We start from the raw sequence: 12,640 nt of genomic DNA on the forward strand, positions 1-12,640 counted from the left end.
AGATGGCAGAGATGGCCAAGTTAAACAAAAAAGACAGAAATAGTGAGTACTAGGTGATAATAATAATAAATAATTTTAGAAAGCAGAAATAGCTGGCTATGTTGGAAAGTTATTGTTCAATTGGACAAAAGATTGAGCAGTATTTTGAAGCCATTTAAAAATGTGCACCAGCTTTGCTGAGTATAATTGGTGGAAGAGCATACAAATTATTTTGAAGTTTAACTGTTCCAACCAAACCAGCTGAAATGATCTATGCTGATATCATGAACATAGTGCAGGAACATTTAGAATTGAAACCGTTGTTGATGGCAGAATGCTTTAATGGAATCAAAAGGTAGAGGAGTCCATTTCAGCATGCGTGCTTAAATTGAAGAAAATGGTCTGATCATTACCAGTTCAGTGGTGTGCTTAATGATGCACTCAGAGATTATTTAGTCTGTGGAATCTTACAAGAAAGCATACACAATTGGCTCTAACTGAAACACAGCTCGGATTTAAAAGAGCAGTTGAAATCACTGCATCAATGGAAACAGCAGATAGAGATGCAATTGAGTTGCAGTAAGGAAAGAAAGTGAGCATGAACAAAATTGCAATGTCTAAACAGAAACCTGCCTAGCCACACAAATTATGGCAGGGGCTCACATACACCAGACCAATTCAGGTTTAAAGGCAAAACTTGCAGAAAATGCAACAAAGTAGGAAAACAACAAAGAGCATGTCAGGCAGACAAAAATAAATGGACTGCACACAGAAGAGATAGAAAGTCAAGTTGCAATTTCAAAAAGAGCACCAATCTGCATGCTGTTGATGAAAAATCTGATAATGATGAGAGTGAGCAGCAAATTAATTAAAATGGAATTGGACACAGGCTCAGCTGTTTCAGCCATTCCACAAAATGAGTTTGAATAGCATTTGAAAGATACTGAACTGAAGCCTGCAGATATCCAACTATGTATTTATACTGGAGAAATGATAACTCCTTTAAGTAGTCTTTGTTGGCATTATTCATTGCGAGTTATATGTAAGAAGTACATGAATGGCTTACATCATTATACCACCATGTCATACGTGCGTGCCTCACTAAAGTAAAGACCAAGTGAACACGTTCTCCTGGGCTCCATTGTTTTTCTTTTGATTAGTCTTATGCTTTGGAGTTACACAAAACAAAACAACTAATCCTTCCTTCCCAATATTTCATCACTCAGTGCCCATTTTATTAGGTACACCTGTACACCAGCTCATTAATGCAAATATCCAATCAGCCAATCATTTGGCAGCAACTCAATGCATAAAGGAATGCAGACATGGTTAAGAAGTTCAGTTGTTGTTCAGACCAAACATCAGAATGGGAAAGGAAATGTGATTTCGGTGATGTTGACTGTTGGTGCCATATGGGATGATTTGAGTTTCTCAGAAATTGCTGAACTCCCAGGATATTGTCCGAATAGTCTGAAAGTTTACAGAGAATGGTGTGAAAAACAAAAAAAAATCTGGTAAGCATCAATTTTGCGGACAAAAATGCCTTGTTAATGGGAGAGGTCAGAGAAGAATGGCCAGGCTGGTTCAAGCTGATAAGGAGGTTACAGTAACTCAAATACCATTTGTTACAATGGTGGTGTGCAAAACGGCACCTCAAATACACAAAATATTGAACCTTGAGGTGGATGGCCTATAGCAGCAGAAGATCATGAACATACACTCAATGGCCATTTTATAAAATATAGGAGGTATATTATGTGCTCACTGAGTGTAGATTCAGTGAAACTGTTCCATACACCCATCTGCTCACCACAATCACCACCACCCCCCAACCCAGTCCCCATGCCTTCACTTTCTGGTAGACAGGCCATACAACTAGTCCTGGTAGTGCTGGAACAGCTAAAGTAGAGAAATTATGAACACACCCCACTCAGTTTGACCCTTGTAGCCTCCAGTTCAGTTGTAGACTCCAAGCATAATTTAGGGCAATGATCAAAGGCATTTCCTGTGTATTGTGAAATGCTGAACTGAATCCAAAGCCACAGGCAAGAAAGCATGACCTATGGCAGCTCAAAGTTCAACTTTAAAAGTAAATTTATTATCAAGGGACATATATGTCATCAAATATAATCATAAGATTTATTTTCTTGCCATCATAGTAAATCCAAAGAACACAATCCAGTCAGTGAAAGACCGCACCGAGCAGGACGGATAAACAACTGACGTGCAAAAGTCAACAAACAGTGCAAATGCACAAAAGAAGAAAAAGGAAATGAGAATAGTAAATAAATAATCAATAAATATCAAGAATGTGAGATAAAGAGTCCTTGAAAGTGAGTCCATAGTTTTCAGGAACAGGTCAGTAATGAGGCAAGTGAATTTGAGTGAAGTTATCCACACTGGTTCAAGAGTCTAATGGTTGAGGGGTGATAACAGTTCCTGATCTTGGTGGTATGGGTCCTGAGATTCCTGTACTCTCTTCCTGATAGCAGCAGTGGTCTGGGTGGTGCGAGTCCTTGACAATGAATACTGCTCTCTTGTGACATTGCACCTTGTAGATGTGATCAGTGGTGTGGAGGGTTTAATCCCTGATGAACTGGGTCATATCCATTACCTTTAGACCATAAGACATAGGAGCAGAATTAGGCCATCTGGCCCATTGAGTCTGCTCCGGCATTCAATTACAGCTGATCCTTTTTTTTTCTCCTCCTCAACCCCAGTCCCTGGTATTCTCCCCGTAACCTTTGATGCCATGTCCAATCAAGAATCTATCAATCTCTGCCTTAAATACACCCAGCGACCTGGCCTCCACAGCTGCACGTGGCAACAAATTCCAAAAATTCACCACCCTTTGGCTAAAGAAATTTCTCCACATCTCTGTTTTGAAAGGGTGCCCCCTGTCCTGAGCCTGTGCCCTCTTGTTCTAGACACTCCCACCATGGGCAGCATCCTTTCCACATCTACTCCATCTATGCTTTTCAGCATTCGTAAGGTTTCAATGGGATTCCCCCTCATCCTTCTTAATTCCAGCAAGTACAGAGCTAGAGCTATCAGATGTTCCTCGTATGATAACCCTTTTATTCCTGGAATCATCCTTGTGAACCTCCTCTGGACCCTCTCCAATGCCAGCATATCTTTTCTAAGATGAGGGGTCCAAAACTGTTCACAATACTCAAGGTGAGGCTTCAGCAGTGCCTTATAAAGCCTCAGCATCACATCCTTGCTCTTGTATTCTGGACCTCTTGAAATAACTGCTAACATGGCATTTGCCTTTTTCACCACTGACTCAACCTGCAAGCTGACCTTCAGGGCATTAGGATGCATAAGGACTCCCAAGTGCCTTTACATCTCTGATTTTTAGATTTTCTCCCCATTTAGAAAATAGTCCACACATTTATTTCTACTACCAAAGTGCATGATCATGCATTTTCCAACATTGTATTTCATTTGCCACTTTCTTGCACATTCTCTTAATCTGTCTAAGCCCTTCTGCATCCTACCTATTTCCTGAATGCTACCTGCCCTTCCACCAATCTTCGAATCATCTGAAAACTTGGCAACAAAGCCATCTATTCCATCATCTAAATCAATTACATACAGCATAAAAAGAAGTGGCACCAACACCAACCCCTGTGGAAAACCACTCATCACTGGCAGCCAACCAGAAAAGGATCCTTTTATTCCCACTTTTATTCTGTAGAAGTTTGTCAAAGTTTTTGGCGTCATGCTAATTCTTCATGAACTTCTAAGGAAGCAGAGGCACTGACATGCTTCCTTCGCAATTGCAGTTGCATGCTGGGCCCAGGAAATGATAACAGTGAGGAATTTAGAGTTGCTGACCCTCAGCACCAGTGATCTCCCAGTGAGTACTGGCTCACAGACTTCTGGTTTTCTCCTTCTGGAGTAAAACAAATCAGCTCCTTGGTCTTGTTGACATTGGTTGTCCTGCTGAAGAGTCTCGGCCTGAAACTGTACTCTTTTCCATAGATGCTGAATTCCTCCAGCATTCTGTGTGTGTTGTTTGGATTTCCAGCATCTGCAGATTTTGCCTTGTTTGTGATTGGACTACAAAGAACGTGAGATATCTTACAACAGTCCATCAATCTGCTTTCTTCATTAGGAAGGTCATTACAAGAGAGTGGCAAAGGTTCATGAACTGTTGCCCTCTCTCAAAATGACAGCTTCCATGTCTCACCCTCCCAACCCATTACTCATTCAGTTTGTCTGTCAATAGTGTGTCAGACACACATTTCCATCTACTGTTGCCTCTGGCAAGACAGTCATGTGATACCACTAAGATAGAATCACCAAAACAGTCATTACAGGAGAAAGTGATACACAAGAGCGATTAATTTATGCAGTGTGGCATGCTCCAGTTTGTAAATTTATTTTCAAAATGTTTACTTTGTGGTGATTTTTCTGTGTAAAATAGCATTTTAATTAATAGCAATCTATCAGCAATCCAGCAACTCTAACTGCGATCAGGATTTAGAACCCAAAATCATTATTTTTCATTTCTAATATGCACTGGAAATAGTAGGCTCTGCTGATCTGAAACTTAATTACACAGTGTTGACTTGATCATAATGCTTCTAATTTTGGAAGGGAAAAGCAAACTGATTTTATCTACCAACGTGAAGAGAGAATCATAGGCTGCTACATCAAAGGACTTTCTCTTCTGAAAATTGGTCCTTGGAAGCCAACAATTACCAGTGCTCATGTGTTTGATTTGGTTCTATATATGTGCATTCCCTTCACTGAATGAAGTGAGTGGGCAATACTGTGGCAGATATAGTTCAATGCTGGGAAATGCAACATCATCTATTTTGAACTAAATTAGGACAGCTCAGTTTTGAAATGGCAACAAACCTGGATGGGCCAGGAAACTAAGGATCAAAGAAACAAACTTAAAATATCATTTGAAAACGAAATGGAATACTAATTTCAATGGGGTTGGATTTTAAATGGGTGGAAGCAATCTTTATCATATACAGTACAGTGTGTTATAGGGTTAGTTGTTTGGTTTTTGGAAACACGTTATAAGACGACTGTGTGAGCTTAAAGTGAGTGTGTGCAGAGTCACCCAGAGGTTCCAGGTTATTGGAATTGATCAGAATCAGGTTTATTATCACCAGCACGAGACGTGAAATTTGTTAACTTAGCAGCAGCAGTTCAATACAATACATAATCTAGCAGAGAAAAAAGATAATAAATAAAATTAAAATAATAATAATAAATAAACAAGTAAATCAATTATGTTTATTGAATAGATTTTTTTTAAAATGAGCAAAAACAGAAATACTGTATATTAAAAAAGTGAGGTAGTGTCCAAAGATTCAATGTCCATTTAGGAATCGGGTGGCAGAGAGGAAGAAGCAGTTCCTGAATCACTGAGTGTGTGCCTTCAGGCTTCTGTACCTCCTACCTGATGGGAACAGTGAGAAAAGGGCATTCCCTGGATAGTGGAGGTCCTCAATAATGGGTGCAACCTTTCTGAGACACTGCTCCCTGAAGATGTCCAGGGTACTTTGTAGGCTAGTACCCAAGATGGAGCTGACAAGATTTACAACCCTCCGCAGCTTCTTTCAGTCCTGTGCAGAGCCCCTCCATACCAGACAGTGGTGCAGCCTGTCAGAATGCTCTCCACGGTACAACTATAGATTTTTTTCAGTGTATTTGTTGATATGGTAAAATTCTTCAAACTCCTATTAAAGTATAGCCACTGTCTTGCCTTCTTTATAACTATATCGATATGTTGGGACCAGGTTAGATCCTCAGAGATGTTGACACCCAGGAACTTGAAGCTGCTCACTCTCTCCACTTCTGATCCCTCTACAAGGATTGATAAGTGTTTCTTCGTCCTACCCTTACCGAAGTTCACAATCAGCTCTTGTGTCTTACTGACGTTGAGTGTTGACGTTGATTTGAGTGTTGAAGATCAAGGATTGCAAATGTACTTATCCATGCAGTGAACAGAATTCCATCACACTCCTGAACATGCTCTCATTCCTAATCAAGCTGATTTCACCATAATTCCTCCCTATTTGAGCTACAAGCTACACATCACTTAACCTGCCTCTCCTTACCACACCTCCTCGTCATTCTCCTGACAGATAGACAAATATTGCAGACCTGGACAGCCAGAAAGAGGAGGAAGGCTGTGAAAATGAAGATGCATCTGATTATTCACCACAGCCACAACCTCATGCACTGACACATGGCAGTCCTCAAAGGTGGAATCAGCATGCGGTGAGATGCTCAGGACATGGTCAGCAGAACATGGCACAGAGGGATGACTCACATGAGTACTACAGTGAGGCATGAAATGCATGTGTGCTGTATAACTGTCACAGACTGTGCGCAGGAGTTATTTGCCATGTAGCCACCACTCTCCGGATTGTTGTCATGACTTAGTTGAAGCCAGAATAGCACGTCGCCAGAGAATGAAAACATTATGAGAACAATTAGGATGCTGAGAGACAGCCAGCATTATTCATCGCCCATGGTTGCTACCAGCAGAACAGTGAGGGAATGAAATCTCATTCCAACACACACTATCACAAGTTGACTAGCAATGTTCACAATATGTGCAGGCACTTAATCTGCACCAAAAAAGAAAGCTGCAGACCTCCTTACAGCCGTGCTGTCTTCCTCTGCCACTGTGCAAGAAGGAATGAAATGCTCATGGCTCTCATGGAATCATACAGCACAGAAATGGACCCTTTCACCCTATCTCGTCCTTGCCAAATCTAATGCCTGTCTATGTAAATCCCATTTTTCCACATTTGGCCTGTATCTCTCTCTGCACCTTTCCTTTCCAAGTACCTGTTCAAACACCTTTTAAATGTAATTGTATCTGCTTTACCACCTACTCTGGCAGCTTGTTCCAATATGCACCAGCCTCTGTGTGAAAATCTTGCCCCTCAGCTCTCCTTAAAATTTCCACCTTCTCGCATTAAGTTTTTGTTCTCTGGGTTTTAGCTCCCATACTCAGGAAAAGAGTTTCTGACCATCTTCCCTATCTATGGCCTTCAGAAATATGTGAGCATCTATGAGGCTCTTTTGGAGTGGAGAATCAGTGCAGGTCAAACTGCTCCCGCTACAAGTAGAGAGAAAGCAAAGCATTAATGCTGATTCCCATTGCCACCATGACAAATATTGGCAGTGCAATCCTAGGCTTTCTCCAGCATTTAAATTAAGGCCGCAGTAGGTTTTATTTAAGAGTCCCACCATTACACATTGCACCTTCAAAGAGCTGGAAACAGTGCAAAATCTCCCCAAACTATTTGAGTCATAACACTATAGAGTTATACAGTGTGGAAACAGGCCCAACAGCCAAATGTATCCATACCAACCAAGATATCTGGGCTAGTCCAATCTGCCTGCATTTGGTCCTTAACTGTCCAGTTCTATCTACATGCCTTTTAAATATTGCAATTGTATCTCCCTCTAGAGTTTGTTCCAACTACCCAGCACCCTCTGTGCAAGTTTCACCTCAAATCCACTTTAAACCTCTCACCTTAAATCTATGTCCTCTGGTTTCAGACTCCCCTACCCTTGGAAAAGAAGACTGCAACCTTCTCCATTGATGATTTTAATTTATATACCTCTGTAAGATAACCTCTCAGCATCCCGTGCTCCCAGCCTATCCATCTTCTCCTCATAACTTGAGCCCTCCAATCCTGGTAACATCCTCGTGAATCTTTTCTAGACAACCAGAACTGCAGACAATACTCACTAATGACTTGTACATTTGCAAAATGACTAAACTCCTGTACTAAGTAGCCTAACTCATGAAGCTAACCATGCCAAATGCCTTTTCACCACCTTGTCCATCCCTTTTGCCACTTACAGGACAATATGTGCCAGTTCCCCTAAGTTTCTCTGTTCTCCAGCAATGTCTATCTATCTAATCTTACCATATATTGTACATGTCCAGCCCTAGTTTAACTGACCAAAGTGCAACACTTCGTAATTGCCTGAGTTAAATTCCATCTGCCATTCCTTGGCCCATTTCCACAGTACATCTAGACCTGGTGTAGTTTAAATAACTTCCTCACTGACCATTTTACTACCAATTTTACTAACCATGTTCGTTACATTATCATCCAAATCATTAATATATAGATGAAAATGATTGTGGAGCCCGAACTGTGCAAAGAAATTATGGAAGAGTTGACTTTATGTGAATGTTGTTTGTAAATGGACTATACCATGTTAGACTGCTAATGGCAACATTTGAATATACTGTATTATATATTGTAAATATTATGAATAAAGCATATTTTTGAAAAATAAAGCTGCAGATGTCCTGGGCACTATTCATCTCTGAGCATCTAGGGCAGATGTAAGGAGCTCTCTTCTTTTCCTTCTGTACTCTTTTCTGAGACCTTGTCATATGCTCAGTATGTGCCTCAAGTAGAATATTTGTGTGTATTCATGTTTGTGTCCCCTCCAAGAGGATTAAAACTTTGTCATGGCTTGGAGGCTTTTGTGCCTCAATGACCTGGAGAGATATGCTGGCTTGAGTCAGGGTCTTATGCTTTGGCTCTTGGTAGGGTCACCCATGCCTAACAGGTCAAAGGTTAGAGGCCAGACTAAGAGTGGTCCACCAGTCCTCCAGGTTCAAGGGTTCAGTTCAGGGCTAACAATCCTGACTGGTAAAACCAAATTGTTATGGATACAGCAATGAAGAATCTTTCTACATCTGAGTGCAATGGTATTCCTGAGTCTCCACTCGGGATTTGCATGACTGACAGTAGTGAAAACCAAGAGGAAGCTACTGACAAGATGAAGGAAGCCCAGAACACCACCAGAGATGGAGGTCCTTCAATGCTGCCCTAAATATCAGTGCTGTATTGGGCAGTAAGTAGTTATGTTTGTGTCCATCTGTCTTGAAGTTAGCAGAAAAGTGCAGATTGTTCATTGCTCACTGGTCCCTGGGCACCTTCTCGGAGTATGTACTTTATTCCAGTTTGGCTCGCCAACATAACTCTGCTGGACACGGGGCTCCCAGCATGTCAGCATGGCAGAGTGTAGCATAGGAGCCTTCTTGTTGTTATTCCTCTCAAGGGATGTGGTCTTCATTGGCTGAGCCAGTATTTAATTACCTATCATTAACTGCCTTGAGAAGGTGATGCTGAAATGCTGTAATCCATGAGGTGGGGGTATGCCTACAACTTCTCACAGTAAGTTACAGGCTACATGCACAGAATGGCCCCCAGACTCACTGGCTGTCAAAGCCAGTAATATTATTGAGTCTTTGTAAATGTCTTCAACTACAAACATTCAAAGTCATTTGGTATTTGTCAAGAATAATAGTATACATTATCAAGAAAAAACTAAAATTGAACACTGAGAAAACACACATGTATACATGAAAATATTAAAACTAATTCAATTAAATATCCACCTGGCAGTCAATTTTCCCCATTCATTTGAACGTGAATGCTGTACTTGGGCCAGGTTAAACCCAGTGCAGACTCAGTGGGCGGATCTGTAAGCAATTGATAATCCTTTAAATAGTGTTGTGTTGTATCCTTCCTGTTGCCAAATGTGTGTTCAGCTGTGCAAAAATAAAGAGGATGGAAACTGGAGATGCAATGTTCCGGAATAGCAGTGCTGGCACCAAATCAGTGTAGCACGCCAACTGACATCGCAGCCTACCTTCTCGGCATTGGCTGTGCAAGCAGTAACACCCACAACATCCTTGCATCTGATGCAGTGCCAAAATGTGAACGTGCATAGCATCTAATGCATTTGAAGTATTTTACATTCTGTAATGGCCAAGTTTACTACTGAACTATATTCTACTGTGTGTGAGCATTGTGTCACTTAGTTCTCTAGGTGTCATCATGCCTCCATGATTCTCCCCTGTTACCAAGGTAGAAGGAATTGACAACAACTCAATGGAACATGATCTGCTTATTAACACTGATAAATTTTTCATCTACCATGCTTTACTCTTTCAACATCATTCAGGATAAACATTTCAATGAGCCTCCCGGAGAATAAAGAACCTAATTGTCACTTGATTCGTACATAGAAAAATGGCTGTGAAAATATGTATGAAACATGCAGAAAGTTAAGAATAAATATCACTAAAATGCTCTCAGTGGCCCATTGGTACCTCCTGTACCTGATGATGTGGCCAATGAGTGTATGTTTATGGACTTCTGCTGTCGTAGGTTCGACTTGTGCATTTAGAGATGCTCTTCTCCACACCACTGTTGTAATGCATAGTTATTTGATTTACTGTCACCTTTTTGTCAGCTTGAACAATTCTGGCCTTTCTCCTCTGACCTCTCTCAATCACAAGGCAGTTTTGCCCACAGAACTGCTTCTCATTGGATATTTTATTTTGTTTTCTTGCACCACTCTCTGTAACTCTAGAGACTGTTGTCTCTAAATCCTAGGATATCAGCAGTTTCTGTGACTCTCAAACCACCCTATCTAGCATCAACACTCACTCCACAGTCGAAGTCACTTAGATCACATTTCTTCTCCGTTCTGATGTTCGGTCTGAACAACAGCTGAACCTCTTGACCATGACTCCATGCTTTTATGCATTGAGTTGCTACCATATGATTGGTTGATTAGATACTTGTAGTCCCTCTTACCAAGGCCTTAGTATTTTCAGTTGACTCATGACATTGAGATCTCTTGAGTGTCTCGGGTGGTGGCAAGGACAGAACAGACAGTCTGACCGTAAGCCTACCTTTTGTAACGGACCATAGTTTGATCTGTAGATCACAGATACTGACAGAACCATAGCCATATTCATTTTTCAATTAGTTTTCATTTTATTTTTAACTTAGAGATATCGCATGGAATAGGCCCACCTGGCCCTTCAGGCTCCAGCAATTTCCAGCAACCCCCAATTTAACCCTAGCCTAATCATGGGACAATTTACAAAGACAAATTAACCTGCTAACCAGTACATCTTTTGGAATGTGTGAGGAAACCGGAGCACCAGGAGGAAACCCATGCATTCAGTGAGGAGAACATACAAACTCCTTATAGAAGCTGCTAGTATTGAACTCCGAACTCCGAACCCTGACACCCAGAGCTAACCACTACGCTCTAGAGGCTTATACCACTTTACCCTAAATAATTATTTTCCAGATAAAAATGTTTTGTTTTAGTGTAGGTTCAAAAGGAAATAGAATTATATATATGAGGGAATTTATCTGCAGTGTGAAACTGTTTGACTATCAGTCAATTCAAAAAGCCATGATATGACTAGAAGCTAATAATTGTCACAAGATATTGAAAGGAGCTCGTATAAAGACACTTGCTGTTTTCACATTCTGCGCATGTCTGAATATATAAAACAATTGGTATATGTAAACTAACTCAAACTAATTTTATTACAATTACTGTTTGCCACACAAAATGAAAAATATCTCCTTGTTTAAGGAACTCACTATGTACCATGTATTTAATATATTAATGGATATGTTCATGACAGCATACTTTAAATATTCAGCTGTGTTAAACCTGAAAAATAAAATCTGTCCAACTATAAAAAGTTTGTTAATTTCAGAATGATCTTCCAAATACTTTTGCTTCTGCAACATCTGTGTGCATATCTTGAATTTCCTTTAAGTTAACCTAGAATACACATTGACCCACCTTCAAATTGTTTACAGAAAAATATGCCTCATGGACTTGACTAATTGTCTGGATGAATGCCTTTCAGCCGCCATGCAGTATCACAAGAAAGATCTATAATGATCCCAAGACAGCATTCAGTCCAGCATTGTGCCAATTGAATTCCAGAGCTGATGAAACTTCAGAGCACGATTGTAGTTTTATTTTGGTTTCCAAACTTCATTAAACCTTCAGAATAGCTCCCTATTGCAAAATACCAGATAGATAAAAGCAGTAATTGGAAACAATGATGTTGAGCTATACCAAAAAAAATTTTGTGCAATTCATATGTTTTCATGCAATATACACCTTACGATTTAATTCAGAACTATTAATTCATTTTCATTTGGATCAAGACATCCCACCTGTTGGCTTCAAAGGGATATTTCATTTGTGGAAATATAGAAAATAGAAATCTAAAGCACATTACAGGCCCTTCGGCCCACTATGTTGTGGCAACCATGTAACCTACTCTAGAAACTGCCTAGAATTTCCCTAGCACATAGCCTCTATTTTTCTAAGCTCCATGTACCTAGCTAAGAGGCTCATAAAAGACCCTATTGTATCTGCTTCCACCACAGCCACCAGCAGTGCATGACATCCCCTCTGTACCTATTTCCAAACACCTTAAAGCTATGCTCCCCCCCCCCCCGTGTTAGCCATTTCAGTCCAGGGAAAAAGCCTCTGGCTATCCACACAATCAATGCCCGTCATCATCTTATACACATCTATCAGGTCAATTCTCATCCTCCGTCGCTCCAAGAAGAAAAGGCCAAGTTCAATCAACTTGTTCTCATAAGGAACGTCCTCCGATCTAGGCAACATCCTTGTAAATCTCCTCTACACTCTCTCTATAATATTCACATCTCTCCTGTAGTGAGGTGACCAGAACTGATCAAAGTACTCCAAGAGGAGTCTGACCAAGGTCTTATATAGCTGCAACGTTACCTCACAGCTCTTGAACTCAGTCCCATGGTTGATGAAAGCCAACACATCATAAGCCTTCTTA

This window comes from Hemitrygon akajei, chromosome 6, assembly GCF_048418815.1.
Source record: "Hemitrygon akajei chromosome 6, sHemAka1.3, whole genome shotgun sequence".
In the NCBI taxonomy this organism is placed as follows: Eukaryota; Metazoa; Chordata; class Chondrichthyes; order Myliobatiformes; family Dasyatidae; genus Hemitrygon; species Hemitrygon akajei.